A 12,976-nucleotide genomic window follows, 5' to 3' on the forward strand; every position below is an offset into this window, starting at 1 on the left:
CAATGCTTTCATCTGAGAACATGGCCATAATTTTATCTTTCAAAATCACACTTTATATATTTTAGTGGTTTTGAATTTGGCATAGTTTATTCTTTCTGAGGTTATTCACATTGATTTATATATTTGAATACTTGTGTATTACATATTTGTTCATATACTTGTGTATTAATAATTACAAAATTGAAGTTATATAATGCATATAATAGTCATTTTACTAAATGAAGATGTTAATTCTGTTTTTTAATTTATGATAATGATTTCTAGGAAGATAAATATACAGTAAACTAGTAAAACATTATCTCTGATTTCTTAATATTTATATTTGTTTTTGTTGTATTACTTTTCTTTTTAGAGTAGTATCATACATAGTTGTTATACCAGGTATCCTTATCTATGTTTTCTAATTATCAAACATTTTTAATGGATATAGTCTGTGATGTCATTTATCATTTAAGATGCATATGCTATGTGATGTTAAAGGCAATATCTTATTGTATATTGCAGGAAGCCATCCGGGAATTACATGTGGGTCTTCTCTTGGTATGGTAGCCATGGAGATTTAGGTTTGGCATTGTGAACTATCCATGGCTCTCCCACAGCAATACATTGCCCAATGTGCATGAGCTTTATCTCTGCTCTACTAGGAAGATCCCTCATAGTAGCTCCGGAGATAGGCGTAACCCACTGGGAACTGGACAGCCCACCTTTAACCTTTTTTGGTGAAGAACATTCTATGGAAGGCCTTTGATGTTTTCCTATATAAATAAAGCAGGCACAGACCCATTTTGCCAGTGTATAGAAGCTTGATCTATCTTATTGGCTTGCCCATCCTGTCCGTGCTTTTGAAACTCTTGTCTGTGTCCTTTGGTTTTTTCATCATTGTATTTTTCATAGCTTTCATTTGTCAGCCAGCCCATTCCACCGAGGGGAACCCCATTTCCACCACCTGCACAAGATGTGAGTGAGAGTGTTTAATAATTGATAATAATTAAATAATCAATTTTAATATTTGATCTGCATAACAGTATGAAACATTATGTATGAAGAATTATGTTTTTCTCTGTGAGGGAGTCAGAGAACTTTATAATTTTCACCTGGAGTTATGATTTCTTGCCATTGGAATTAAGAATGCTGACAGAGGAAGCTCAGAAAAACACCACAAATTTAAACACATGGAATCCAAGTTAGTGCAGAGCTGTTCCTCAGTGCAGAAAGAGATGCAAGGGTCAGTCACAAGATGCATGTGATTGCCTGCCAAGTCCTCTGTTTATGCCTCCTAGTCTTGCCCCTGGGCACCTGGCCTGAACTCTATAGGGTTCTGAGGAGCACTGGTCTCCTAGTAAGGGATAGGTACAAGGTCAAGCCACTTCCTGCAGGCCTCTTCCCTTATGGCAACACAACAGACCAGTTGGCTTTGCCAGGGCTTCCCTGACCCTTGGCCATGCTGTCCCTGCAACAGCTCACAGGAACAACCAGACTAGAGACATTGTTCAAGTCTGGCTGAAGGAGCTGATACCCATCAGGCCTGTCATCTTCATCAAGACTATTTCTGATGTCCTCAGAAGAAGATCTTTATCAGCCAAGTCACCATCTTCACCCACAGCTTCACCTGCTAACACAGTGGCTAGATAGTGGTGAGGATACCACACCTGATTGCAAATAGAGCTGCTCTTGCTCTTGGTGAAACTGCTGCTGTAGGACTCACTTCTCTGTAACAGTGATAATCTCAGCCTCCAGGCCCAAGTAAACTGACTTATACCCAAAATTAGAACCAATCAGCATAAGACAGGGAAAGCTGCCGTCTGCCAGATACAGGCCTTTGGGATGAAACTTCCAGTTCCTCTACTAGTTGTCCTGTAATTGGACCTGCTTCTATTGCCTCAGGCTACATACCTGCTGAAGAATTACTGCTCAGGGTGCACCTGCCACTTCTTTGGCTCCAAAGAAATCATTCACCTCTGGAGAGGCCAGCAGGATTTAGTACTTTGCCTGTATGCCCAAGATCATGTCCTTGTAGGCCTGGGTCAGATTGCAGTAGCCTGTAGTAAGGTAGACCTCAACACATGGTGCAATCTTCGTCAGCAGGGTTTCTGTGACAATCTCATCAATCTGTATCTCAAAGGGCTTCTTCCGTATCAATGGATAAATCCAGGTGTTGGGTATGGGTCTTTGATCACCAGTTGCTACTGCCTCCTGGGTCAAAAGGAGTCCCTGTGGAAGGTTTAGGCATGCAGCATCTGCTGGCAGGTCTGAGCTGAATGGATCACATCCATGACCCACTTATTGGCCACCTTTTACTACACAGCCCAGTCCCAGTCACCTTAGTAAGGATGCATCATCCTATCCACCATCTGCACCATTTTATCCCCCTGCAGCTGCGGGGAATCAACCCCCTTCGTGTCCACTAGATCTGTGAGGAAGTCACTAATTTCTGCTTAGTCATACAAGAACATGTAGAGGTCCTGGAGAAGTAGGAGTCACTCAGGTTTGCATCACTGAAAATGGCAGTTTTATCTATCAAGAGGTACGCCTTGATGTGCTGGAGGCCAACAATCTTGTTAAAGAGCTCATTGACAAGGAACCAGAGAAGCCCATAGAGTTTCCATGCATAGAAGAGGAAGACATGGACTTGCTCTAGAAATGCAGAAGCTGGAGCAGGATTGTGCAGAGTTGTTCTTGCTCTTGAGCCCCAGGTGAAATCCAGGAGAATGCAGACCTTGAGGTTGAACAGAAACTTCACTTGAAGAGACTTTTGTAGAGTACTCTCCAGGTACCTCACCAGCTTCTGCTCTAAAGGACTTGTTCTCAAGTAGAAGTGTGTCATCACAACCTGACTCTTTTTATCTGCCCCTTCATGAGCTGGAATAACTCTGCTGGGGAGGACTCACCCTGACAGGAGAGCTACAGATGCCAAACTCTGGAACCAGACTCCTCATTCACACTCTGGACACAGGTACCAATGTGGGAAGGTGACCTGGGGGACAGCTGGAGATAGTAAGGGAACAAATAGCAGCCATGGCAATCTGAGCCAGGGGTCCACGTCCCAGCTCTTGCCAATGTAGTCCAAGAGGTGCCCCAGGAGCACTGCCAGCCTGGAGCTCGCCCAGCAGCAGCAGGCCCAGCAGTTGCCTCCAGAGCACCAGGGCCACAGATATGATGACTGGAGAAGTATAGTTTCTTGAGCAGCAGAAAGAAATTATGGTGGAAATTTTGTGTACATTTTAAAATTTATTTCCTTTAATTTTTTTTTTTTTTACTGAAATTCTAAGGTTTACAGATAGCGGTTATATGTTGCTTCTTATTTAATGACCAGTAATAATTATCAATTCACGTATATCCTTTTATATTGTTATTATACTCCTGAATTTTTAATTTGTATACATTAGCCTTATTGCTAATTTAATCTTGTATTAGCTTTTTGTCAATGTCATTATTTGGTTTTATTTTTGTTTTTAGTCAACATTGAGCATATACAGAAGCTATGCGTGCTTTATTTGTTTTCTTTATCATTAATTTCTACTTGCCAGAGTTCTATTGATTATGTCTAAAAATTCAAAACTTAATAAAAGATGATACTAATAATGGTCTTTGTGGTTTATTCTTTTTTATTAGTATCCCAAAATGTTATTTATTCATTTTTCTATACTCAACTACTGGATATAGCTGAATATTTTATTACTTTCTACTTCTTACTAATAAGAATGCTGAATATCCTTGCATATTTCCTGGCACATCTATACATTTGAGCTGGGTGAAGACCTATAACTGAAATTTTAGTCTTTATAGTTGTCATGATATGGATATGAGATGTCCCCCAAGGCTCTTATATTAATGCAGAAATGTTCAGAGGTGAAATGACTGGATTGTGAGAGCTGTAACTTGATCAGGCCATCCTAATTTGAACTGGACTTATCCCAGGGTAACTGTAGGCAGGTGGGGTATGGCTAGAGGAGGTGGGTCACTAGGGTGTTCCTTGAATGGGTTAATATTTCCTTCTGCCCCATTTTCTATATTTCTTTCTTCTTCCTGGCCACCATGACCTGAGCTACCTTCTTTTGCCACACTCTCTGCCATGATGATCTGCCTTACCTGGTGTAATGGATTCAGCCCACCATGGACTACACCTCTGAAACCAAAGCCAAAATAAGCCAAAATAGACTTTTCCTCCCCTGAATCATTCTTGTCAGATGTTTTGGTCACAGCAAGACAAAGGTAATTAACACAGAAATTGGGACCAAGTAAAGGGTTGTTTCTATGACTAATTTGACCACAAGGTGCAGAAGTCTTTGGAGTGTGTTTGTGGGAGGAGCTCAGAGAGTTTAAAGATACAGGCTGGAGAAGCCTTTTAATTTTATAAGTAGAGCTTAATGTGCAATTCTAGTGGAAGCTCAGAAGATTTAGAATGCTGATGGTGAAGACAGTGCTCATGAGGTTTCCGCAGGAAATAAGGATTCTATTAGGAATTTACTAGAGGTCATTTGTATTACATTCTGGCAATGAACATTTTTTAAGTTTTGCCCATGTCCTGAGACTTTGTGTGAGGACAAATTTAAAGGTGAGGGACAAACCAGTCTGACAGAAGAAATTTCAAGGCATCTCAGCATTCAGTCAGTGGAAGGATCTTGCTGACAGCTTTACTCAAAAGTTTACTGTGAGAATCAGAATCAGAAAGCAGAGCTAAAGGATTTTAAAACTTGCACTTTGGCCAGAAAAATGCATGTAAAACTGGAACCTGGGAAAGGCAGTTGTTGAAGAGATTACAGTCACAGTCACTGAAGTATTTTGTACAGAGACTGTAGGAAAGATGGCTTGAAGGCATTTTCAGGAATTTGCCAAGACCATACCCATTGAAAGTTCAAGAAGGCTGAAGGTAAAATTTCTTGAGAAAAGATTCTGGGGACATCCTGTCTGCACAGGGATACCTAGCAAGTTGTTTCTCCATTCTTAGTTTCCCAGGCACTCAGGAGCTGTTGCAGCCATGATCCCAGAAGGCCCGTCTACTAAGCAAACTGGCAGTAGCCTTGCCATTATCAAAGTTTTGCAGGTTCTGCTGGAATGCAGGATTCTGGAGTTAAGGGGTCATGAGTGCATCCACCAAGATTTTTAAAAAGCCAGTTAGCCAGGGAGTGTAGCAGGGTCAGAATCCCTGTGGGCTGCCCCTGAAAGTGTGATGCATTAAGCTGTGAAGGTGAAGCTGAAGCCTAAATGGAGACTCCAGGAATTAAGAGATGTCAGTAACAAGGACTGTGCCGAGAAACGCTGCTTTCTGCAAAAAGAACCAGGCCAAAATAACAAACAACCAAACAATCCATATTCTCTAATATATGAAACTGAACATCTTTAGTATATATATTATCCATTACATACCTTTTTTTTTTTTTAGAACTGTATGCTATAGTCTTTTTCCTGTGTTCTTTTTTTTGGGGGTGGGTGGGGTTTGGTTTGTGGAGTTCCTCATATATTCTGGATATTAATTCTTTCTGAATTGATGAACTCATTTCACTATTATTCTTTCTGCTACTATTTTCGGAGCCAAATTTCCAGCCATTTTATTTTTTATTTTGAGAAAGGGGGCTCACTAAATTGCCAAGGCTGGTTGAATTCACAATCTTTCTGTCTTGGCCTTCTAAGTTGATGGAATTACAGTTATTGTAAGGTCAGGCACCAGTGACCAAAAGGAGGCAGATTAAAAGGTTGCTGAACAAGGCTTTATTGAGATTTGCTCCCAGGGAGGAGACCCTCCAGACCAACAGGGTGGGTCAGGCGAATCGCTACTGGGCCCAGCCAGATTAGAATTTTTATTGGGTTTAGGGCAGGAAGGGAGGGCTTGGAACAGGAAAGGGAGGTTTTTAGAGTCCCTTGTCCTACTGAGGTTGGTCGGGGGAGCTTGCTGAGATCTGGGATTGGTCAGAAGACCCCACTGATTGACAGGTGGTTCTGTTGGTGCCAGATTGGTGGGTTGCCTCGTGCTTTGTTCCTTAGCCATGTCAAACTGACCCAGCAGTTATATGTGCTACAGAGCCTGTTTTTGGTTTCTTTGTTTTTTGGTGATGGGGTGTGTTTAAATCCAGTGTTCTTTTATCATTTATACATGTTTTCACAACTCACACCTTGATTCTCATTGATATCTATGTTGTTAAATTTTTCATTAAAAGACAGAAATCAGACCTTTTATCAGTTAGGCTAAACAATGATAATTTAATGTGAAGATTTGTTAAATATAAATAAAAATTAGTCAACTTAAAGATCTAGAAGAGAATACTATATCACAGTGTTCCCCTAGACGGGAGAACTGAAAGAAGACATTGAAATCATTAAGATTTAGAATTTGGAGGAAGGGCCAGATGTAACACAAACTCAAGACATTTGAGACTGGGTCACTATTATCTGGAGTCAATGCCTCAGCATGGTAGAGGGTCCCCTTGTCCTGGGACCCAGAGTGCTCAGGAGAGGGTCCCAGTTTGCTGATGTTAATGACACTGAGTTGTCTCAATGAGATTAATTCTGTTGCAAACTAAATGAAACTAATGTTAAACAGAGACTTGCTGGGGTGAAGAATGGGTGAGTCGACACTCACAGAAACCTGAAACAAACAAAATGGAGCAAAACTGTTTCTCTTCCCTAGACTTTTAGTCTCTCTATCACCCTGTATTATCAAATTCTAACAACAAATCAGGAAGCAAAGCCTCCACTCAAAAGCTGAGAATAACAAAGAGGGTGTGGAATCAGAAAGACAACAGGTAAAAAAAAATTGTCATATCTATCTCGAAATTAAAAGTATAGTCCATGGTATAATCAGATGACTACTTTTCATTTTTGAAAGTTAATTCTTGAAGATCCACTTTAATAATCTCAATCTTGTCTTTCTTAACAGTGGATTCTCAACCATGTCTTTCTTCTGCTCAAGGAAGTTTCTGTCTACTGTGACTTGTTAATTACTTTCCTATTATTTTCAGCTCTTTGGTTTGTTATACACATAGACACACATACACACACATACACATGCACATGAATACATATATAAATATATACATTACATTTAACATGTATTATGATTTGGATCAGGAATGTTCCCAAAGTTTCATGTGTTGAAGATTTTCTTCACTGTGCAGCAATGTTCAGATATGGGAATTTGGGGAAGTAATTGACCTCATTGATGGATTCATCTATGGAGGGACTCAGAGCTGAAGATTATTAGGAAGTGGTAGAAACTGTAGGAAGATAGAGGGAGTGGGACCTTGAGGACATTCCCTCAGGGATTTAATCTTGTCCCCTGCCCCTTGCTTCTGCTCCTTCTCCTGCTCCCACTCCCACTCCCACCAATTATTAGGTATGAGCTCACAACAAAGGAAAGCTGACTAACAGTGTGCATGTATATTGGTAGAGGGTTTGAACACTGATTTCTTTACCCTAAGTGTCTTTTGTTTTGAAATATTTTCTTTCTTTTCCACTTAACCTGGGGATTGTTTTTCTTCAACATTGTAGTTCAAGCAGCATAAATTTGTTTATAATATTTATTATTTCTAATGTAGGCAAAATTTTTCTCTTAAGTTTCTCTACATAATCTTGAACTCATCTCCTTACTATCTACTTTATTCTTATTTTTTTCAATTAACAGTAACTTATGTCATCTTAAGAATTCTCCTATATCACCAAATGTACATTTTCTTAAATATTTGGGGTTATAATACATGTATTTTTGCTCAGAGAATAAGTGTTTTAGTCAGTGTTTTCACTGCTGTGAACAATCAAATGACAAAAACAATTTTAGAGGAGAAAAAGTTTATTTGGTGGCTCATAGTTTCAGAGATGTTAGTCCGTAGAAGGCCAGCTCCATTCCTCAGGGCTTGAGGTGAGGCAGAACATCGTGGCAGAAGAGGGAGGAGGAAAGCAGGTCAGAACATGGCCATTAGGAAGCAGAACAAGAACTCTACTCAACAAGGACAAAATATATACCCCAAAGGTATGCTTCCAGAGGCCCAGTGTTGAGGGCTGCAACCAAGTCAAGATGGTGCCTGGCAGTTTGCCAGGAGGAGTGGTTTGTGAAACAACGCCACCAAGCCATTAAGATAGAGGGATTCCTTATTGGCTGACTGCTGTATCTAGATGATGCTAATTGAGTCAAGCTGTGTGTAATCAGTTAGGTATATATACCTCTAGTGTCCCGCAATAAAGCGGCTCCTGCTACTTTGGGTGCCCGCTACCTTGAGTTCCCGCTCAGTTCCCGTTGAGTTTTCCCGCAAAAAGCAGTTCCAGTTTCAACCTTCAAGTCACTTGTCACCTCCTGGTTATTTGTGCCCAGCCAGACTGCGGCAACCCAGCAATAACCTACCTGTCTACAGTTACCACTCAGTTAATCCCTAACAGGATTAGTGCACTGACTGGGTTAAGGATCTTCTAACCCAATCATTTCATTTCTAAACCTTCTTGCAATATCTTACACATGAGCTTTTGGAAGACACATATCTAAACCATACTGCAGGATGTTTTTATTTTATCAAAAGATGTACACTTGCTATGTTGTACTCTGTTCTGTTTTCTTATGTGCTTTTTATGTCCTACCATTGAGCATTTAGAACCCTTAATTTCTTTTTCACAGTAGATTTAATTGCTGTCAAAAATCTACTCTCAAATATATTGCTAGCTGATTATTTAATATTGATCTTCTATTATTTTCAAAATCTATTAGGTAAGAAAGGAAAAATTGACCAGAATCATGGGTATCAAACTGATAGCAACCTGTCCCTTTAATTTCTTTTTGTGTTTGATCAGACTTATTTTCTACTATATATTTTTCTCTTTCAAACCTTCCACTTGTAGCATCCTCAATATGGAATAATATTTCTGAATATTACTGAAAGATTTCTTTTGGCTACAATTTTTGAGGAAACCCCAAAATTCTACCATCACCATTTCTGGAAAGTTGATGCATAGGAGTGAAAAGGAATTAAAAGTACATGCATCCTAATGATCCCATAGTGATAGGATGCTACATAAAAATAATTGTACAAGCTTCCTAGAAATAGTGATATCTATCAGAAGGAATTAAAATGGATACATGGATTTTATAAAGCCTCCTTGCTTCATCATTATATTAATTCATCATGTTATTGTGTAATGAATACACACATTAATATTTTAATATATTACTTATCTTATTCTAGATTATTTTAATGATTACCTTCTATTATGGCTTTGTAATACTTTCTTATAACTTTATTTTGAAACATATTAATATATGTGTATTTTGTTGTATTTTCCAATATTAATCAGAAATAAACAGAATATGATATTTAATGGAGAATATAATGGCAAGTACTCACACATCATTATAACCAGTTTTCCATCTAGTTTTTTCTAATGCCACTTTTATATTTTCTAGGCATTCAAATGAATTCATTTTACAGGTTGTGTATTGGTTACCTAGGATATATAATAGCTTTAGAAATTCTGTTTATTTCATGCCAGATATTAAAATATGATGCTAATACTATTTGAAGTTTACATTCTTGAAATTATTTGCATTTTAACTAAGTAAATTATCCCAAAGTTGGATCTTATTTTATGAAAACACTTTTCATTATTTTATTTTTTACTTTATATCATCTGTTTACTTTAAATCAAAATAGCATGGCTCTAATTTGGCATCTATTCCCATATCTGAAGTGTGATTTAATAGCCTCAACATTCTATGGTTTGATGAGTGTCTCTTAAGGCCTGTGTGCTTTTCCTGTGTTATTCACACAGAAGCATAATCATGAGAGGGTGACCTTTTTCACTTCAGACCCAGAGCAGAAAATTGTTTCACATCACCATATCACCTTCTGACTTTTTCTTCCCCCCGCCCCCCTGCCTTGATTCTGCTGACGGGAATTTTTCTTCTTGTTTTTTTTTTTTTTTTTTTTTTTTTTTTTTTCGTATATCATATCACTAATGTGTCATTCTAACCTTGCTGATGTTTTTCTGAATATTTTTAAAACAATTTTTCCAATTAAGATTAATAAAAACAATGCACAGTCCTCCTAAGTTGAGGTTATTTTGATACCATTTGTTGTGGAAAACTATGAAATTGGCTTAGGGCTTAAAATTGATAAATGTGTTCTGATGGATTCAAAAGCAAAATTAGATTGATTTCATGAAACTTTTTGGTCAGTATCCCAATAAGATGGAGTAAGCTAAGGAGTAGATATATCTTCTTAGGCCAGCACAGCTGAAAACTTATTTGGTGAATAAGGAAAATATAGCAAACCAGTGAATAGACAGTGTGTTATGGTGATTGGTTATAATTTCAGACTCACCAGACAATGTATGCATTAGGGATTCTTTTTAGTTTCTTCTTTGATTCCTGCCTTGGCATGCTTTCTTCAAATTTTACATTGAAGCTAGAAGATCTTTCTGGGTTTTTTGTTTTGTTTTGTTTTCTTTTTTTTTTTTTTGGGGGGGGGTGGATTTTTTGTTTTTTGTTTTTTGTTTTTTTTTTTTAGTTTTTTCCCCTTAAGTTAGCTCATACACAGATACTGATATATTATCTGAAGATACCCACAGGTAGGCCTGAATTTTAATAATGATTTGACACACTTGGAAAATATAAAAACAACACAACCATTTCATGATTCACTATCCCAAAACCAACTCATTCATTCACTCAGACTCTCATGTTAATAATACTCATGAAGCTGTGCCATTTATGTTCTGTAGGAATCGATGTGTATTTTTTTTATAATGTTCCAATATCGAGCATGATGCCTAAAGCCATATGGACAGGCACTTGTATGATGCCTTAAATACTCTATTTCTTTTTTTAAAAAATATTTATTTTTCAGTTGTAGTTGGACACAAACCTTTATTTTATTTGTTTGTTTTTATGTGGTGCTGAGAATGGAACCCAGGGCCTCACAGGTGCTAGGCGAGTGCTCTACCGCTGAGCCATAACCCCAGCCCTTCTATTTCTATTTTTATATTCAAGTTTTGGTATTCTTTTTTCTTAAATCTGAAACCCCAAATTGTATGATATTTACTCTTAGTCTCACACATCTATAAAAGAAGAGAAAGAAAAAAAATAGTGTGTTCATTTACTGAATCACTTCTGGCTACTAATGAACTCAGGAAATTTATGATTTCTCTACTAGAAGAAATGGTTTTTCAGCCAGGGCTTTATGGATATCAGATTTCCAACAAGGAAACATTCCAACGAGGAAAATCAATTTGTGTCATGTTTCTGAGTATGAAATGCAAACAAAAGTTAGAAAATCTTTCCTGGGACATGATGCGAGAGAGTGGACAGAAACAATTGGACTGAAAGGCATGCTCCAGGTCATATAGCAGCCACAGGCCAAGGTAAAGATGTTGTGAAATGTTAAAAGGGCAGTGACATGGCTCCATTTTAATTTTGTAACTATTTGCTGTAGTTAAAAAATAATTTATAATTGCTAAAGATACTATAAAATTATTAGACTCCCATTACAATAGTAGACTGGCTAAGATATATTGCAATATTTCTTGATAAATCATGCTTTAGAACTACAGAGTATAGCAACAGCAAACAATTCATTCTACTTCTCACACTTAGCATAGTTGCTTTCAGACTTCTCAGTCTGAAATGTGATGCCTTAGATACAGACCACTCTTTTCTTATCCAGTTGTCATTCTCATTATCTGCCTTACAACCACCTGCTATCCCAGCTCTACTTGAATTGTTCAGATTCCCTGAACACACTTTGCTCACACACGTTTGCCTTTTCATATACTCATCTTTCTGCCTGGATTCTGCCCCCACTTTTCTTTTAACAGCAGTAACTGCACTGACCTCTTCCCACCATCCACTTATGTTATGGTTTGGATGTCAGATATACCCCCAAAACTCACATGTGGCACAGTGCAAGAAGGTTCAGAGGAGACATGATTGGGTTGTAAGAGTCATAACCCAATCAGTGATTTAATCCCCTGATAGGGATTAACTGAGTGGTAACTGAAGTAGTAGGGTGTGGCTGGAGGAGATGGGAATTGGGGCATGGCTTTGGGTATATATTTGTATCTGGCAAGTGGACTCTCTGCTTCCTGATCACAGTGTGAGCTGATTCCCTCCACCACACTCTCCCACCATGATGTTTAGCCTCGCCTTGAGCCCCAAGCAATGGATCCAGACTTCTATGGACTAAGACCTCTGAAACTTTTAGCCCTCAAAGAGACTCTCCTCCTCTATAGTTGTTCTGGTCAGATCCTTTAGTCACAGCAGTGAAAAATCTGACTAAAACAACTTAGTTCCTTTCTTCAGATGTTCACCTGATCAAATGTTTGCTTCAAATATAAGTTGCTTACATTTGAAAACTCTCTAGGCCAATAACCTAATATATCTCTAGTCCCTCAAGTGCACTAAATTCCCTGTGGTAAGATCAATACTAATAAGACTCATTTTATTGCACTTGAGAACATCGTGTCAAGAAATATTAAATATATATGTTAAGATTTATTCTGCTTAAATCCTAAATGGAAATATTTACAGTATTTTTGACCATCCAAAGCCTAGTTTAGGCTTTGATTTTTCCATGAACCCCTTTCTAATTCACATAATTTAAATTTATCTTTCTTTTGTGTTCACAAGAGACATGGTTAATACTTTTCACTGCCATATGTCAAAATCTTGTTTCAATAGAACCTAAAGAGGAGCTTTTTTTCATTAAGTAGTTTTTATAGATAAATCTTCATTTTTCTAAAATGGGAAACCATGATGTTATTTATTTATTCAAATTGCACAAACAGGTACAGCTTATGGCAATATACCAAAGAAAATAACTCAAGGTCTGCCCTCAAGGAGCTAACATCATATTAGAGGAAACAGGGAATAGCCACAAAAGAAAAGGGAAGCTGCATGATTCTAATAGGTGGAAAGAGGGAGTTGACAAGGACCGTGAAAGAAGAATGATGTGTCCATCTACCAGGTTTTAGGTTGGTGAATTTTACTAAGTTTGGGGATGTG

At 38.0% G+C, this 12,976-nt stretch overlaps 1 protein-coding gene and 1 pseudogene across 2 annotated transcripts in view; one reads left to right on the forward strand and one right to left on the reverse strand.

The window, feature by feature from the left end:
- Klhl1 (kelch like family member 1) overlaps positions 1–12,976 on the forward strand; it is a 377,975-nt gene that overhangs the window by 336,199 nt on the left and 28,800 nt on the right. The gene's annotated exons all lie outside the window — the stretch shown is intronic.
- On the reverse strand, positions 1,559–2,936 carry LOC114094875 (CDP-diacylglycerol--glycerol-3-phosphate 3-phosphatidyltransferase, mitochondrial pseudogene; annotated as a pseudogene).

Source organism: Marmota flaviventris, chromosome 4 (genome assembly GCF_047511675.1).
Source record: "Marmota flaviventris isolate mMarFla1 chromosome 4, mMarFla1.hap1, whole genome shotgun sequence".
Lineage (NCBI taxonomy): Eukaryota > Metazoa > Chordata > Mammalia > Rodentia > Sciuridae > Marmota > Marmota flaviventris.